The sequence below is a fragment of the Apodemus sylvaticus genome, chromosome 22, assembly GCF_947179515.1.
Source record: "Apodemus sylvaticus chromosome 22, mApoSyl1.1, whole genome shotgun sequence".
In the NCBI taxonomy this organism is placed as follows: domain Eukaryota; kingdom Metazoa; phylum Chordata; class Mammalia; order Rodentia; family Muridae; genus Apodemus; species Apodemus sylvaticus.
Genome location: NC_067493.1, coordinates 22,929,408 through 22,943,735, shown reverse-complemented (window position 1 = coordinate 22,943,735; position 14,328 = coordinate 22,929,408). Strand labels below are relative to the sequence as shown.

At 47.8% G+C, this 14,328-nt stretch overlaps 1 long non-coding RNA gene across 1 annotated transcript in view; it reads left to right on the top strand.

The window, feature by feature from the left end:
* Window positions 1–11,845: 11,845 nt before the first annotated feature.
* Window positions 11,846–14,328, top strand: part of LOC127672999 (uncharacterized) — a 13,802-nt gene continuing 11,319 nt past the window's right edge. Inside the window, exon 1 of the long non-coding RNA XR_007975055.1 lies at window positions 11,846–12,339. This is a non-coding gene — a long non-coding RNA (uncharacterized LOC127672999). The remainder of the gene's footprint in view (window positions 12,340–14,328) is intronic.

Here is a 14,328-nt window from a genome sequence, read left to right as displayed (position 1 = left end):
ATTCTGGTCATCCAACATCGTTACATGAAACCATAAAAACCCACTAAAGGATCTGCCTTAGAATCTAAGGTACTTTTTTTTTTTTTTTTTTAAAGAAAATCAACTCTGGTCAGGCAGCGGTGGTGCATGTGTTTAGTGCAAGAATTCAGGAGACAGGGACAGGCAGATCTCTGTGAGTTCCAGGCCAGAGTGTAGTTTGGGTTCCTGTTCCTGGACCAGGCTACCCAGAGAAACCCTGTCTTGAAAAGCAAAACAATGGAACAAAAAATTGCCTGTGGGGCTTGTGTGTGTGTGTGTGTGTGTGTGTGGTGTGCAGTGAATGTGGTGTGAGGCATTCTGCACATTTTGCCGGCCTCAGGTAGCTGTCTTTATCTTCCACCATTTCTGATGCACTGAGTCTGCAGTGTCTCCCCATGGGCAGGCTGAACGCTGTTCCCCTGTGAGATGGGTATTCCCTACTGGGTTTTACATGTCTTCTTGGAACTTGGACCCTGGCTGACACTTGTCGGCAAGTACTTGGTCCACTGAGTCTTGCTCAGAGCTCCCCCACCCTCTTCCCATGAGCTCAGGCTATCCTGCAGCATGGTTCCTTGGATGACCTCAACCAGTAAATCCCAGCCAGAGCTTCTTAGGGGTTGGCACTGGGGACTCGGATCACTACTTGGTAAGTCGGGCCCAACTGTCTTCTCAGACTTGATCTGACCTGAGACTTCCCTGTCCCCTGTCAAAGTCGAATCCCCTCTGTGAGAGGGATCTGTGACTAGGCAGGAAACTAATGCCCTCCCTAGCTCCTCCAGCCTTCTCCTTGGAGGCTGAGAGCTTTTTAAGATCCTGCCTCTGGCATCTCACTCAGGTACCAGTGAGACAGGCTAAGGACACATAGGAAGAAGAGAATACCAGGGTTTCATTCACCTCACAGACTAGTGGAGTTAACTTAGGAAAGTTGGAGAATTTACCTGCAGAGAAAAAACTCCAGTAGTGTTGGGCAGACTCCCTCACACTAACCAACAGTGGACTTGACCCAAAGTGTCAGAGGTCCTGGGACCTGATGACCTTTGGTCCCCTCTGGTTAGGCAGGACAATGAGTCTCCTAAAAGCAGAAAGAAGGCTTATCATTGAAAACCAAAACCAACTAACCAAACAAAAACCATCTTTGGCGCTGGCCAGATGTAGCAGATGAAGGCAACTTTCTGGGGCCTAACATGATTATGATTACTGGGACCCACTGAGATGAGAGAAAAAAACCTCCCACTGATCCACTGTACAGTGCATCCTGCACACACTGGCATGCAGACCCAGAAGAAATACATTTGGTAAGAATATTTTAATACTTCTGGTGAGATAGCTCAGCAGTTAAGCACACTGACTGCTCTGAAGTTCCTTAGTTCAAATCCCAGCAACCACATGGTGGCTCACAATCATCTGCAATGGCATCTGATGAACTCTTTGTTTTAAAGATTCTGCTCATTGTTTGTCCTTTATGTTTGTATTTTGTCTATGTATTATTGTGACATGTCAGAGTGGACATTTGGAGGGCACAAGACACCCTCACTGTCCACTGCTTTTGTTTAGTGTCTCCTTCTCTGCTGCATAAACCGTGCTGGCTATCCCATGGAGTTCCAGCCTCTCTCCTCTGCCTGCCTGTGCTCTGGTCAGAGACACAGGCACTGAGAGCAATCACTGTCTTCCAGGCCTGTGTGTGTGTTCCTGAGACTCAACTCAAGTTTTCACACTTGTTCATTGGATAATTGATGCTGCATTGATCCACCTTTCATTCTCCCCAGATTTCTGAAAACCCAGACAAACCTGATACATATCTACTTGTTAGGCTGTCTTTGTACTGTTAAGTCACATGCCTGGGCCTTCAGTTTGGGGATTACTGCCCAAACCACATGTTGCTTGAAGCCTAATTTTTGTCTTCCGTCGCTTGATCCAAACTGGGAGACCTCATATGCCTGACTGGCTGGGGAAGCCTCCTCTCTGCTGAGTCAGTGACTGGAGGACCACCTCCTTCCAGGTCTGCTCTAGGTCACCCTCGGAGGCTCTAGGGTTTTCACCACCTCAGCTCGACCATCCCCATCCACTAAATTCAAGGCAGGTTTCTAAGGATGGAGTTGAGGGCCCAGAAGACAGAAGATAAGACAAGTTCTAACTCACCTCAGGAAATAAGGGATATAACGTGGGATATCCTCTTGGAGCTCCAATAGGATCAGATGGGCAATGGACCTGACCCCAAGGGTCAGAGGTCCTGGGACCTGGTGACCTAGGTCCCTACTGGCCGAGTACACCTATGAGCCTCCTAGGAGCAGAAAGTTTCTTCATTAGTAAAGCTCTTACGAGTGCTGTGAGATGTCTTAGCAAATGAAGGTGCTTTCCAGCAGTCCAACGTTCAATCTCCTGCTTCCACGTGGTCAAAGGAGATAAAAGAGCCCCCCCCATTGTCTTCTCCCTTCTCCCACACAGTCCCATGCACTCAAGGGTCTGCGTACACAGAATAAGTGATATATACAAACCCTATTGACTTGGGAATAGATTTAGTTGGCAAAGCTCTAGGCAAGCAGACAGGAAGTCATGGCTCCTCTCTCCAACCGTAAAGAACACAGCTTGTGTCCCAGCCCTTCTGAGAGTGGAAGCATCTGCATCAGCACAGTGTCCTCTTTTGCAATCTAAAGAAGTACTTGGCCATCCAAGACCGTGAAATGTCACTGAAGCGTCTCTCTCAACTACTCTGCTGTCCTCCCAGGCCTACTGTCTAACTCACCTCAAAAAATAAAGGAATTAATTTGAGAGGGTTGGATGATACTTCTCCACCTTCAGGGAAGCTCCAAAAGGTAGAAATGAACAATGGATTTGACCCCAAGGGTCAAAGGTCCTGGGACCTGAAGATCTTGATTCCCACTGTCCAGTTAAACCAACAACAGGGTTTCTCTGTATAGCCCTGGCTGTCCTGGAACTCACTCTGTAGACCAGGCTGGCCTCGAACTCAGAAATCTGCCTGCCCCTGCTTCCCAGAGTGCTAGGATTACAGGCGTGAGCCACCACCAACCGGCTGTGTAGTAACTTTTTTTAACAGAAGAAAAGACACTTAGACTTAGAAATGAGGTCAGCTAGTAGAGAGTTAGCAAGAGTGGAGGGAGCCAGGAATTCCTTCCCTGAACAAAATAAATGGCACATGGCTGATCAGCCATCAGCCTGCCATCCTAGTTTCCTAAACTAGGAAGTTTAGTGTCGGCTGGAACAAAAGTGTAATCTTTTATGACATACTGAGTCTGTGCTACCATGTATTGTTTTATGAAAAAAGAGGAACTTTATGAAGACCTCTCCCATAGAGTCCCCTTGTTCTTTTTTTTTTTAACTTGTGTTTGAGGAAATAGTTGTGATTGTGCTATTGGGCACATGGGGTGAACATAATATCCACAGGTTTTGGTCCTCACTGTGCATCTTTCTAGTTTGAGGATCTCTTGATGTCTGTCGCATGCACAAGGCTACCTGTCCCATGGGATTCTAGATAATCTCCTACATCTGCCTGCCCTATAGTCACAGGACAGCTGGGAGGACTCTCATCCACTCATTCTCCTTCTTTAAGGAGAATCTTTTGTGTGGCTTTATTTGAGAGATGGCTGTGACATGTCCCAAAGTGGTTCCTTGGCATGTTAGTCCTCATTCTCAGCATCTGAGTCACCTCGAGTAATAGGGAAAGAAGTGTGGGAGGCTTGGAGAATTTTACTTCAGGGAAGCTCGAAATGCCAGGGGTGGGGCTGGGGGGTGGGCCAAAGTGGACTTGGCCTCAAGGGTCAGAGGTCCTGGGGCCTGCTGACCTAGGTCCCTACTAGCCAAGCACACCAATGAGCCTCCATGAAACAAAAATGTGACAGTGTTATTGAAAACTGTGTTTGTATTTGGGGATAGGGAGATGGTTCAGAAGATGAGGTCTTTCACAGCAGTGTAAATGGATCACCCAGATCCCTGAGCCCTCCCTTATGGGAGCAGGAAAGCACTGATAACTATGAGTTGTTCTCAGATCTACCTAGGTGGGTCACAGTGTGTACCTGGGTACAAACAATCAATGTAATACAAAACTGTTTTCAAGAAAAGCTGTTAGATAAACTCAGTGCAGTGCTAGCCTAGCCCAACACTGCATGGAGGGCACATTGTAGGCCTGTAAGTTTAGCTTCCAGAAGGGAAGGTGTCTGGATCTAGAGTTCAAGAGTCATCTATGTCATACGGTGGGGGTTCTTGACCACGCCACACAGCTAAGTGAGGCTCTGAAGTACTGTTTAGACTCCCCTTGGTTTATGTTTGTTCATCCTTTTTATTCTCTGTGCCTGTGCTAAGTTAAAGGTCGCTTATCATGTCAAGAGTATGGAGGTCACAAGTCCCTGGAGCTGGTCCTCACCTTCCACCTTTCCTTATCCTAGGTCTCTGTTTCTCTGCTGTGTTTACCTGTTTAGATGCACTGAGAGCTTCCAGATAGCCTGTTTCTGCCTGACATCCTGCTACAGAGGAGCTTAGAGATGCTACCTCCTGAGTTTTACATGCCTTTTTGGGACTCAAACTTGGAATCATGTCCTCGGTCCTCCTGGTTCACATTTTTTAGAGGCTTGGACAGCCTGGAATGCCCTTGATTTCCCAGACTGACTTCTACCTGACAATTCCTTCTCTGAGGCCCCTGAGGGTGGAGATTACAGCCCCATAACAGGATATTCTTTCATCCCTGTCTTCTGCCAGATTTTGCAGTCTGGGACTTCCATGTGATCTGCATGCCACAGAACGACCTCCTCACGGGTAGGCTCTGTGGCATTAGAACCATCTTCCAAGTTTCCTTCAGGTGTCGTCCTGCAGTAAGAACTGTGTCATACCACCTGCAGCATCTTTGTACATGTCAAGGTTGCTAGAAATGAGGACTACAAGGAAAGAAAATAAGTCAAGGATCTAGATGACCTCAAGAAATAGGGAGAGTAGCTTGGGAAGCTTGGAGAAGTCTCTTGCTGCAGGGGAGTGCCAGTAGATGAGGGGGGTGGGTAAGGGACTGAACCTCGAGGGTCAGGGGAGTTGGGACCAGAACACTGAGGTGCTTATTGGCTACACATATCAATGAGCCTAAGAGAAAAAATGAAGGATTGTCATTAAGGGAGAGGTGGTGAGCTGGCTCAGCAGTGACGACCAATGGCTGCTCTTGTAGAGGACCCGGGTTTCATTCTGAGCACCCACACGGTGGCTTAGACCTGCCTGAAACTCTTTTCCAGGGGATCTGATGCCCTGTTCTAAATTCCACAGGGACCAGGCAGGTACATGTGTGATGAACAGTAAGATGCATACAAAACATCCATACAAATAAATAAAGATGTTTTTTAAAAGAAAAGATATTTAGGAGTTGGCCAGATCCTCAGCATATAAAGCTTTCTGCCTCTGTGCCTGACCATTCAAGTCTGACCTGTGGACACAACACAACGCAAAGAAATAGTTGATAACATTGAGGTTGGCTTTCTCTCATACCCAGGTGTGCTAAGCAGACAGGACATAAAAATAATCAATCCATAAATAATTAGGGGAGAAAAGGGGGTGTTGGCTCTGGGGAATAAACTCAGCTGGCAGAGTGCTAGCCTGCTGTGCAGGAAGCCTCGGCATTCCTAAAGGTGGGAGCAGGGTGAGGAGTTCGCATCCTTGGAGACACACTGGTGACTCATTGGGCATCCTGCACGGCCACATAAAAGCAGGCAAAGGCATTAAAGGCTCTCCCTTGGGATATTCTCTTATCCTTGTAGTTTGTAAGTTTGTGCCCTTTTATGTGTGTTACTGTGGGTCCATTGGGTCCACAGGTGTGTGTGAGAGAGAGAGAGGGCAGGGGAAGTGGATGAGAGAGAGACAGAGACAGTTATAGAAACACATTATATGCAATCCATGAACATGGCCTCCATGGAAGCCATGGGACACTCAGGTGTGGGTCCTCACCCTCAACCTTTCGGGAGGTAGGGTCTCAATTCAGCCTCTGCCCAGGGCTGGCTATCTAGTCCAGTGATTTAAAGATTCCCACCTAATTCTTTCTACCATTTCACCAAAGGTATGATAGGAGTCTGGGTTTAGCTACACTTCAGGCTTTACCTGTGCTCTTGGATGCAAACACGGGTCCTTAAGCTCACTGGAAACTCCTCAAGCCATCTCACCAGAGTGCTTTAGAGCCCTGTTTTGAGTGTTCAGGGTCCCATGGATCATCCTCTATTTCCCAGGATGTCCCTCGTGAGCCTGTTATGTTGTATGCTCACACCAGTGCGTGCTACTGTTCCTGCTCATCCTTGTGTTTTCCCACATGATGTCACCAGGGGCTCCCCACTCACCCACCTGTGATGGGCTCTCCCCTTTCTAGGTGGGACATTTGACATATCCATCCAAGGGTGCTTCAGGCCCCACGCAGGCGGTAGGGCCTTTACCTTTACCATATACTACATCCTCACCCTCAGTACCCTGCAGACATCTCAGAAAGGGGCTAGAGAAGCACAGGACAAAAGGCAAGCCAAGTGTCTAACTCACCTCAAGAAAGTGGGGGGGGGGGGGGGAAAGTAACTTGGGAGGCTTGGAGAAGTCTCCGGCAGGGGAGCTCCAACAGGTGTGGGAAGGCCAGTAATGGACTTGACCAAGTCCAGTAGTCTTCAGACCTGATGTCCTGGGTCTCTACTGGACAGGTACACCAATGGACCTCCTAGGAACAAAGATGAAGGACTGTCATTAAGAAAGGACTTTAGGAGTGAGTGGGCAGTTGAGATGATAATAAAGGCTTTTGCTCCATGTCCAAGTACTGGAGTTAGCTATGCCTCCCCTCAAGACCCACAAGGGAGCAGACGCTCAGCTGACACCCTCTGGTGTCCTCAGAGCTATCCATGTGTGTGCTGCTATACAGTTGCTGGGTTCACACCTCAATCAATGCACAGGATACGAAGAACTTTAATAAAAGAAGCCATAGTGTTGCTTGGGAACAGCTTTAGCTGGCAGACTGCTAGTCTGGCATGCAGGAAGCCACTGCTTCCCTGCTTAGGACTGAGAAGCACGTGGTAGCACAGGCCCACGACCCTGGCGCTCCCAACGGTGGCAGCAGAGGTCACAGCAGTTTGAAGTCCTCCATGGAGATATATCAAGGCCCTGGCTGCCCCACATGTTTTCATGAAGCCCAGAGGAGCCATTAAATGGCTCTCCCTCAGAAACTCCCCTCATTATGCCTCATGACATTAGTTGTATTTGTGTGGCTCCACACATGTAGACTCACACACACTCAACTGTGAGTAGGCACGTCCTGTCCCGTGAGATATTTGGAGGACACCAGGCATCACAGGAGGGGGCTCTACCCTTGCTCCATTTGACCCAGTCCCTTTGCTCTGTGAAGTCCTCCCAGCTATATGTCCTGTGAGCTCCTGGGATTTTTCTATTTCTGCCTCCCAGGAAGACACACACACACTCACACACACACACACACACACACACACACAGAGCGAGTACCATTTTGCCTATGTTCCTAGGACTCAAATTTGGATCCTCATGGTGGCTGGGAATTACCTTACCCATTAAAGTCATCTCCACAGCACTCTCCCCTTCATTGCTGAGGGTCCAGACAAGCATATAAATAGTAAGGCAATGACTAGACAGTAAATCTCTGTTGGGTATCACATCCCACCGCTTCAACCCCATGTTCTCTTGGCTATCATTCTCCTCTTTTACAACTCTTGGCCCATCCAGGTCTTTTCCTCCTGCCACCACGAGAACCACTGCTTCTGCATGTGGGATCTGTGAGTGTGGAGCCATCTTCCTTCCAAGGCTTCTCTGGACCCCCAGAGGCCGAAAGGTCTTGACCATCCTACCTCCAACCTCTGCAAGATCCTTCAGGTGTCTAGCGAAGGAGCTGGGGTAGAGGGCAAGAGACAGACGAGAATCCAAGTATCCCACTCACCTCAAGAAACAGGGGGGTAACTTGGGAGGCGTGTAGATGTCTCCTCCTGCAGGGGAGCTCCAGTGAGCGGGAGGGTGGGAATGGACTTGACCCAAAGGGTCAGAGGCCCTAAGGCCTGACGGCCTAGGCCTTGGCCTAGGCCCAGGAAATCCAATGAGCCTCCTAGGAGAAAGATGCAGGGTTGTCACCAACATAATATATTGGGCCAGTAAGATCGTCCTTAAATTGGGGCTTTGACTACCATACTTTGCCAGTCTTCTGATCCTCAAGAACCTTATGATGCGATGTGCATTCCCCACTCAGTAGGTGTGACCCACACAGCTGCCTCATTTCATACTAGCACACCCTTCCTACCCCCAATATACACAGTATTTTTAAATGTCTTTATGTATTATGATGTATTATGAGAAAAGTCCTCATGATGATGTTAAGGTCAGTTGATATCGTGTTGCTTAGCATGGTGGGTGCCATTTGTTCCTTCCCATCCTTGCATACAGGGCACATATAGCTTACTTGTAGGACTCCAGCTCTCCCAGAGATGGAGGCAGTTTATCCCTAGTTTAATGTTATTGCAGTGAATTTAACAATCCTGGCTGTGTGGGACTATGAGATGTCATTAGCAGCTCTCCATCAGTCTCATCTCATTTCCACATTCTGTGTGGTGACCAACACATGCCCTGCTGGCTCCTCTTAATGGACGCCATAGGATTCAGCTGGGGGGTGGTCCCCACTGACTAACTTTTCTGAAACAGTCTCTTCTGCACTATGTCGTTTAGGCTAGATGCATATGGACTTCCACGTAGGCTTCCTTCTCTGCTGCTGCACCGTACAAGTGCTGACCTATGGAACTCCCTCTGTTCTTAAATGTGCTTTGTGTGCTCAGACTCTGCGTCCTCAAGCTTGTTGTGAAAGGACTTTCTATGCTTTAAGCCATCTCTCCAATGTTCTTCATCTCCTTGTATTTGTGACATGGGACATCCTCTGTTCCCCCGACTGGCCTGGATTTAGTACATCTTTCACCTACAGACGCTTAGTGTTAAAATTCTTGATCAACGCTCGCATACATTGCTTTTGGACCCCTTTGTGATTCAAGCTGAGATTCCCTGTCTGCCAGGTAACCCCCCTCCCCCTTTCTGTAGATATGACTATCTATCTCCCCAGTGTCCTTTATCTCCTCTCCTGCTGCTGTGAGGTCTTGACCTCTAAGTTCTTGGCATTTATGTTTAGTAGGGATGCAGAAGTATCTATGTATAGGACACATGTTAAACCAAGTGTGTAACTCACCTCAAGCTATAGATGAAGGTAACTTGGAGGCTCTGGAAAAAAAATCTACTGCAGGGGAGATCTTCTTGGTATGGGTAGAGTAATGGACGTAACCACAAGGGTCAGAGGTCCTGGGACCGGACGATACTGGTACCAACTATCCACACACACCAACAAGCCTTCTAGAAACAAATATTTGAAAATTCATTAAGTATCTTAAATCAGTCACATTTTTGAAGTCATTTTATAATTTTTGTGTTCATGCACAAAAAAAATTACGTTTCACGTGTCTGCACACATGCCACAGTACACACATGGAGGTCAGAAGACAACTTGCAAAGGTTGTTTCTGTCCTTTTACCACATGGGACTCAAACTCAGGTTATCAGACTTGGCAGCCTTACTCACTGCCCTTTCTCTGGTCCTCTTGCCCAGTTTGTGTAGCGTTCAAGTGGATGAAACCTTGGTGTGTTTTGTTTCTTTGTCCTGGTGTATGTGTGCACATATGTCCCATGCACACACTTATTTCCACACATGCATTGTAATCAACGTAGGACACTTGGTTCTTTATTTCTCTCCACCTTGCTTTTGTAAGAGGCCCCCTCTTTAAATCTGAAGCTCGCTATTTTGGCTTTGCTTGTCTTTGCCCCTCTTTATTTCCAAGCATGTGTACCCACACCTGGCTTTTCCGTGGCCATTGGAGATTTGATCTCATGCCCTCTTGCTTGTGCTGTGATTGCTCTTACTGAGTGAACCATCTCCCCAGCCCCCAAACCTTGGTTGTTACTAGCATCACGGAAATATTCTGCAGCACCCCATTTCTGGCCAGCAAGCACTCTTGGAGGTGTGAGCTGGTGTGTCTCATTGGTATGGCTGTTTTCTGCTCCTGTGCTGTCAGTCCCTGCCCCTGCACCCTCCCCCCCCAACTTGGGTTATATAATTATTAAGCCATACAGTCCTTACGAGACTGTTTTAGTTGTCCTTTTACTTTTCATGTTGAAGCTCCTAGGTTTAGTTGATCACAATCAAATAATGAGTTTCTTTGTTTGATGTAATTGCCTACGTAAAAATAGATGTACGAGGGTAGGAAGCCTCTGTTGGTTGCTTCTTTTGGGTGTCATTGGACAAAAATTACATATCTATGAAGAATATATAATTCCTCATGGCTTTGCAAGTGTGTAAATCCAGTATTTGTGAGATGTACACCAAAGGATGAAGAAGAGTTCAAGGTTTTTGTCCACTACGGCCAGCCTAGGTCACGTGACACCCTATTCCAAAAGCGCCAACAGAGAAAGGCGTTGCTGGTGTGTGGGAGCTGCCTGTCACGAAAGCCCTTGCTGCCGAGGAGACGCGCTCTCTCGTGGCAGTTCTCATGCCGTCCGTCCACACTACAGTCACCGTGAGGACGCCCCAGCAGCTGCGTCACAAGCATGGACGAAGATCCGCCATAGTTACCGCTGCTCTGGGCCGCCTGCTGTGGTCTTAGAAAGCAGTATTCCTAAACTAGACGGAATGAAGGAGACTCTAGATGACCCTGAAGCCATTTCCTGGGAGCCAGAGGAGGGTGCTACTGCCCTGCCCACTCTCCCTGAAGGCTTTTGGTACACACTCGATCCTTCATGGACAATGTCATGGTTGCTGTAATACTCTTGCAACACATACCCTTTGGCTCAGCCTTTTCAGACGGGGCTTCCCGCGGCCCTTATCTAATTGTGTAGTTACTGACCTCCTCCCCTGCCTATTTATTTCCTTTATTTCCTATATGTTCAGATTACAAACATTGAGACATCACTAGGTTTAACTAAGGTTTAGAAGTAGGAAACCATTGCTATCTTTTTATATTAGGCCCACAAATCTTTTTCTATATTTAGTTTTTGAAATAAGTATGGCAGGCTTGAGGTGCTAATATGAAGAGTAGACTACTGGTTAGGGCCGGGGTCAAAAAACATAAGCTTGTAAATCTCAGGACTTCGATAGTCCAGGCTAGCTCATATTTTGAACTCGAAGGCCCAGGTCAACTAGCCAACTACCAGTGACTCCTCACCTGCTGAGAATTTCCTCTCTTCTCTCTTTTCTCCTTTCTTCTCTCCCTCTTTCTATAACCACACTGAACGCAGCCCAGGTGCTCAGCAAATGGTCTCTATACCTCAGAGTGACATACAACTCTTGACGCACTTGCTTTCTGTCTCTAAGTGCCGGGGTTTATGACATGGGCTGTCACACCGGACCCCTGATTCATGATGTCCGAGTAAGAACATGGCTGTATAGTGATCAGGAATATAAGCTAGGAGGACATTCTGGACACAGCGCTTACTTTTGGTCACAGCAGAATGACTGAAATTAGATGTCATGGTCAAAGAGGGTTAGGTTCTCTGCAAGACAGTTTGCAGGGCAGCGGGAGGTCAGGCCTGAGTCCAGGGCCACACGGTCTAATGCGACCCTTGGCTGCCGCCCCCAAAACGTCGCCACTAAAATCTTCCAGCCAGTTTTCGCCCATGTGGGACCAACCCATTCTTCCCTACCGGAAGTGGAGGGGGCGGAGCCGGCGGAAATTTATCTCCACCAGGCACAAGAGGCCAAAGTGTAACTTCCTCTCAGGGAGGGGGCACCTCCAGTTACTGCGCCTAGTCTAGCCCTACGGGTGCCGAGTGCGCCCAGGACCGAGCAGTGCCTGGAGGCTCTCCCTGCGTCCCGCGCGCAGTGGGCGTTACTAACCGACAGCACCCGCCTCTGGGAGCTCAGATACACTGATGCTTCAGGAACTGTGGACCCTCCGACCCAGCCCCTGTTAATGTTGAAGGACCAGGGAATATGAATCTAGGTAGCTGCGGCTGTGGCCCTAGTTAAGGACCATGAGAAGCGTGGTGGAGAATGTGTTTCCAGCTCACCAAAGTAAAAAAAAAAAAGACCACCCGACTGCGCAGATTCGCAGTCGAGTTGAATCGATCTGGAAAAAAAATGAATCGGTACACGTTAATTTGAACCAAATCTCCCAAGGGCCAAGACTAAAGGATCACCAAAGGAGATCACCACACGGGGTATGAGTTCCTGCGAATCTGAGGCCAGCTATTCAATATCACTTGGAACCTGCGATTTAGGTAACATCCAGATCTCCTTCCCAAATGAAGGACCGTGGCACAGGTTAAGTAAAACTTCATCCTTATTCACCAGTGAGTGCATGTGCGTGTATGTGAATATAATAAAAATTTTCTAAACCCTGGCCAAAAAATGACATTATTTGAGGACCCACTGTTATAATGGTACTAAAAGAATAAGGGTATTTTCCCCTTTATTTTTGAGACAAGGTCTTGCTGTGAAGACCTTACACTTGTACTAGTCCTCCTGTCTTTGCCTTACAGTGCTGCAGTTTCAGGGCCTGACTCCACGCCCAGTCTCCTTCGTTGTCTTTTTTTCAGACTGGGTGAGCTGTAGCTCTGCTGTCTGTAAACTTGGGCTATAGCTCAGGTTCGCCTTGGAACCCTCCATCTCTCGTCCTATGTAAGTGCTGGGAATACAACATTGTGCTACTCTGGGTGGCTAGGTGTTTGTGTAAAAGATTGTGTGTGCCTCAGTTGCCTTGTACTGGCAGTGAGGCCTCAAAGCTGAAAGGATTGAAATTGGAGCAATCCTCTCATACTGGCAGTTAACTGTGGAAATAACCATGTAAGAGGTCTTAGTTGACCCAAGGAATAGCAAGAGTTGGTTTCAGTGAGGATCCCTTAGCCATTCACCTTTGGAGAAGAAGGCTAGCCAGATGTGGTACACCTCTGTAATCCCAGCACTTGAGAGACTGAGGCACAAGGATCCCTGACTTAGAGGCTAGCCTAGATGACACTGTGTGTTCTAGACCAGCCTGGGCTACAGAGTGATACCTTGTGCCAGAAAACTGAAAAGAGGAAAAATATTTTTTTAAAGAACCACAGCAGAAGTGGCTGGAGCATAGCTCAGTAGTACATTGTGTGTCTAGGTCAGGTGAGGCCCTGGGTTGGGCTCCCCAGCATCACTAAATCGAAAGGAAGAGGAGAGACCAAAAGTAGGTGTGCTCACCTGCTAAGTCAGCAGAATCTGAGCTAACTGTCACTGTGTAGGTGAGGACCTACCAAGTGAGGGTTCTACCCTCGATGACATCACAAGTGTTGCCTGGTTTCAAGTAAACAAAACTTTTACTGGCCAGTTCTCACCCCAGCATGAGGCTTGATATACAGTTTAACTGGTTTATTTGTTCTTCCTGGGTCACAAATTACCCCCTTAACAAATACCTTAGAGTGTCTCAAAGTCTGAAAATCAGTGTGATTTTTTTCTTCCCTTAAAAAACAGATGAGAGAGTCAAGACATCTACTCCGATGTCTTGAACTTATCTTAAAGGTATACAGTGTTCGCTCTGTGGTCACGAGCACACAGACCAATCTCAACAAGAGTGTGAGGAAAGATGGCAAGGGCATGACAGCCAGAAGTAACTATTGGTGGGGGCCATCTTGAAGCTAGCAACGGCCATTTTTCAAAGTCTGATTTAAAGCACACCATCCCCCTCTCCCTCAGACCAGGCAGGACTCACAACTCTGCCTTTCTGGTGCTGGGATTATAGTTAATGTCCCAACATACCTGATCCTCTTAATTTTGGGAGTCCAGTTATCATGCAGCCCAGCTGGCGTCACTGTTGGCTAGGCAGTCCCTTGGTAACCTCAAACTCGAGGTAGCTCCCCTAACTTTACACCCAAGTGTGCGTGTACTACCGGGGTGAGCCACTCTGCATGGCTAGGCACTTTTTAGCCAGGCTTTGCCAAAAGTCTGGCACCTGACAGCCTTGTGACCCTATATTAAGACAAAAAATAATCTTTATAACTGTGTTTGCCTCTTGACATTGAGACCTCAAGGTTGAAAGGGACTGGCAAATAACTGGAAATCACCATGTAAGAGCTCTTAGTTGACCCAAGGAATAACAGGAGTCGGTTTCAGTGAGGATCCCTTTGGGGAAGTGAAGGCCAGCCAGATGTGCTTGTGGTGCACTCCCGTAATCAGTGTGATCCAGCACTTGCCAGATGTGCTGGTGGTGCACTCCCGTAATCAGTGTGATCCAGCACTTGCCAGATGTGCTGGTGTACACTCCCGTAATCAGTGTGATCCAGCACT